This window comes from Penaeus monodon, chromosome 38 (genome assembly GCF_015228065.2).
Source record: "Penaeus monodon isolate SGIC_2016 chromosome 38, NSTDA_Pmon_1, whole genome shotgun sequence".
Classification (NCBI taxonomy): Eukaryota; Metazoa; Arthropoda; class Malacostraca; order Decapoda; family Penaeidae; genus Penaeus; species Penaeus monodon.
Genome location: NC_051423.1, coordinates 22213582 through 22218581, shown reverse-complemented (window position 1 = coordinate 22218581; position 5000 = coordinate 22213582). Strand labels below are relative to the sequence as shown.

The 5000-nt window shown below is 41.2% G+C and overlaps 1 protein-coding gene across 4 annotated transcripts in view; it reads right to left on the bottom strand.

Annotated features, from left to right (window-relative positions):
- Positions 1-5000, bottom strand: part of LOC119596495 (major facilitator superfamily domain-containing protein 6-like) — a 104706-nt gene that overhangs the window by 40941 nt on the left and 58765 nt on the right. The gene's annotated exons all lie outside the window — the stretch shown is intronic.

Sequence of the window (5000 nt, the reverse complement as noted above, 5' to 3'; positions counted from 1 at the left end):
ATCATTATCATTCAAAAAATAAGAAAACATTCAGTATCATGAGAACAACAACAACAAAAACCTCCATTATCACTTACATAAGAATAAACCCGCCCTATCATTTACAAAAGAACGAAAACTTCATTACTATTTACAAAATAAAACAACATTATTAACACCCAAACGCGTCACGTCAACACTAGTTTAACATAAACACATTTGCCGTAAAAACAAAACAAAACAAGAAAACAAAGATGGTGTCGGCGAGGCAACAGGACGGTGACGGTTACATGACTCAACAATATTCAAATTCAAATCGAAACTTGAGAGAGACGTTAGAATCGGAGGGGGTGAGGGGGGGGAGGTCGGCTGGAATTTGGAATGAGTATTTAAGTTGGAATGCGGGGGGGGGGGGGGGCGGAATGGGGGATGAGTAATTAAGTTGGAATGCTGGGGGGGGGTATTTCGGCTGGAATTTGGAATGGGTATTTAAATAGGAATGATGGGGGGGATTTCGGCTGGAGTGAGGAATGAGTATTTATGTTGGAATGGGGGAGTGGGTGTTTTCGTTGAAATAGAGGAACGGGTACTTTAAATGTAATGGGTACTTTGGCTGGAACGGGCAAGGGGTACTTTGGCTGGAATGGGGAATGGGTACTCCAGCTGGAACGGGGGGGTTAGGTACTCCAGCAGAAATGGGAAATGGGGCGGTACTTCATTTGGAATAGTAATAAGGAATGGAATGAATGGGAATTGGGATTCAGTTGGAATGGAGAAGGTACGCCTTAAAAAAATACAAACACAAACATACTGAATACTACGGTTCTAAAATCCGGCAATCTTGTAGACAAACAAATATACGTATTGAAAGCGAACGTTTTTAGGCAATCTAGACAATGCCTAAAATAAAAATAAAAAAAAAACGTATAGAATGCCATTTTCTATTACCTTGGAAAAAAAACATACTGAATGATATGGTTCTAAATTCTGCTAATTTCAGGAAAAAAAAATATATATATATATTCAATGTTCTGTTTCTAAAATCCAGATATTGAATGTTCCGTTTCCAAAATCCGGCAATTCCGTAAAATACAGAAGCATATTGAATATTCCGTTTCTAAAATCCGGCAGCAAAAAAAAATATATATAAAAAATAAATAAAAGAAAAGAAAGAAAGAAAAAGAAGAAGAAGAAGAAAAAAAAAAACAGAAACAGAAACAGAATATTCCGCTTCTAAAATCCGGCAATTCCGAAAAACAGAGCGACCCATCGTAAGAGAGAGCAAATACTTAAGATGGATATTAGGACGTACGATCAATAAAAGTATTACGTAATAAAATAAATCCGCAGTTGACAGATAATATGTTGCTAAACAGAAGGATCCTTTTACAAAACGGGGATACGAACGGCTCACATGACCGTTTTTTTGTGTGTGTGAGAAAGAGAAAGAGAGAGGGAGAAGGAGGGAGGAAGGGAGAGAGGGGAGGGAGGGTATTGAGAGAAGGAGGGAAGAGAGAGGGAAAGGGAAGGGGAAAGGGGAGAGAGAGGGCAGGAAGGAGGGAGGGAGGGAGGGAGGGAGGGAGGGAGGGAGGGAGAGAAGAGAGAGAGAGAGAGAGAGAGAGAGAGAGAAAGAGAGAGAGAGAGAGAGAGAGAGAGAGAGAGAGAGAGAGAGAGAGAGAGAGAGAGAGAGAGGGAGGGAGGGAGATAAATAGACATATAGAGAAATTGAGAAAGTGAGCGAACGAGTGAGTGAATGAAATGAATAAATGCATGAGCCTAAGATGGAGCATGTTCACGTGTGCGTGTATAAGCGAATAAATCTACTACATATACTACAAATACACCATATCCACATGAAATATCCACACATATCCGCACAGTATCTGCACAATTCCAACCGCTTCCAAAGATATCCACTTTCCAACACAAACTACACATTAAAACGCATACACAAACATATATAATACATACACACGAAATACCCACATAGACATACCCCTACAGACACACCACATGCGCACACATACCCACATGAAGCATCCACACCAATATACCCCCGTTAAACACACCTCACACACACACGCGCACCCAAACACATATTCACACGAAATAACCATACAAACATACCACATACACACAAACGCATCACATAGACAAACATACCCACACAAACACACCACATACACACACAAACACACCCCCTACAAACACATACACACCCACACAAACACACATACCCACACAAACACACCCCCTACAAACACACATACCCACACAAACACACATACACACCCTACAGACACACATACCCACACAAACACACATACATCCCCTACAAACACACATACCCACGCAAACACACATATCCACACGACGTCACGCATGTCCAAGCGCCATCCTTCAGCCCGAGACGTCCGCCCGCGCCCAACTCCTTCGCTCAGGTTGCGAAATCTCAGCCAGCCAATCAACGTCGTCATTTCACCGAGTCACGTGATCAGGCGGATACGACCAATCACCAACGGGGATTGGGAAGCGGAGACTCGTGATTGGATAACGGGGGGCTGAGAGGAGTGGATATCGTATGTGCATTTTTTTTATGTATGTATGTGTGTGTGTTTATATGTTGATATATGTGTGTTTTATTCGTGCTTGTGTGCGTGTGTTTGTGTTTAAATATGGATGTACGTATAGTCATTTGTACGTATGTACGCTGATATACCGAGCGTGTATTGCATGCATACGCACACACATATATAAATCAGTACATGGGTTCTTAGATACGTATATACATGTATACATTTACATATACCAACATACAAGTAAAGACACTACATACATATTCACACACACACACACACACACACACACACACACACACACACACACACACACACACACACACACACACACACACACACACACACACACACACACACACGCACGCACACACACACACACACAGAGGAGTATATCCTGCCATTTCTATTGACGATCTGAAGGTCAGTCAATCCATAAGCATAACTCCGTCTGGTTTGTCCTGAATAAATAACGGAATAACTACGATTTTTGGCTTCACTGAAATTCTTCACCTGCCTTGACTGTTTTATTTTTCATTTTTTATTTTCTTTAATCATTTCTGGGTAAATTCGCACTTCTTCGTTTAACACCATCTAGATTTCATTCGCAGAACATGGAGTACTGTACGATCTACTAATAAACACAACAATAACCATCACAAGGCACCGGCAGCAGTGCCTAAAGACAGCGATGGGAAGCGTGGCACTCTCCTCACCTGGGCAGCAAATACTGTACAGCTTGATATTTAATGCCATTTCTCACGGGGCTAGATTTACATATCTATTTATCTATCATTTGTCTGACTCGTGTTTCTTTTTTATCTATTTAACTTTTTGAGAGGCCTATCGATCGATCATTTTACTTTTTTTTTCTTTCTTACATCGATCTCACCTATCTTTCTGTCTATCTGTTTTACTGGAGTAATATCTATTTAACTATCTATTTATGTACCTGTCGATTATCTCATGAATCTATCCATCCAGTCGTAGTAATCTATGTATACACACGTAACTATCTACTTCTCTTTCTATATATATAAACTATATGTCTATCACTCACTCATCTATAACACTCTCTCTCTCTCTCTCTCTCTCTCTCCTTCTCTCTCTCTCCTTCTCTCTTCTCTTCCTTCTGGCTCCCTCTCCCTCTATCGTTCTCTCTCTCTCTCTCTCTCCCTTTCTCTCTCTCTCTTCTTCTCTCTTCTCTTCCTTCTGTCTCCCTCTCCCTCTATCGTTCTCTCTCTCTCTCTCTCTCTCTCTCTCTCTCTCTCTCTATATATATATATATATATATATATATATATATATATATATATATATATATATATATATATATATATATATAATTTTTAACGGTAGGTTCATGTCTGAGCCGCCGTGGTCACAGCATGATACTTTGTAGTTTTCATGTTGTGATGCTCTTGGAGTGAGTACGTGGTAGGGTCCCCAGTTCCTTTCCACGGAGAGTGCCGGTGATACTTTTTTAGGTAATCATTCTCTCTATTTATCTGGGCTTGGGACCAGCACTTGACTTGGGCTGGCTTGGCCACCCAGTGGCTAGGTAGGGAATCAAGGTGAAGTTCCTTGCCCAAGGGAACAACGCGGCGGTCGGTGACTCGAACCCTCGAATTCAGATTGCCGTCGTGACAGTCTTGAGTCCGACGCTCTAACCATTCGGCCACCAAGGCCTTGACGATCATGGGCTTCCATGATTTTTTCTTAGCAATTTTAGAGCGGTGGTTTGCTATTGCCTTCCGCCCGGTGTTTTTATCGAGTCACCATCTCTATTTACCCGGCACTGACTTGGGCTGGCTTGGCCACCCAGTGGCTAGGCAGGCAATCAAGGTGAAGTTCCTTGCCCAAGGGAAACAACGCGGCGGTCGGTGACTCGAACCCTCGAACTCAGATTACCGTCGTGACAGTCTTGAGTCCGACGCTCTAACCATTCGGCCACCGCGGGCCTCATATACATATATATAATATATATATATTTTATATATATAATTATATAATATATATATATATATATATATATATATATATATATATATATGTAATTATATATATATATATTTCTATCTATATATATATATATATATAGAGAGAGAGAGAGAGAGAGAGAGAGAGAGAGAGAGAAAGGGGGAGAGAGAGAGAGAGAGAGAGAGAACGATAGAGGGAGAGGGAGACAGAAGGAAGAGAAGAGAGAAGAAGAGAGAGAGAGAGAGAGAGAAAGAGAGAGAGAGAGAGAGAGAGAACGATAGAGGGAGAGGGAGACAGAAGGAAGACAGAATAGAGACATAGAGAGAGAGAGGAAAAAAAAAAAATCAGTTCACGTCCTGAATTGAGTCCAAATCAGAGCAGTTTCAGAATACATTTTTTTTTCTTTTTTTTCTCTCCGTCGACCCAATTGGCGACCGGGATGGAAGTCGTCCCCTGGGGAATCAA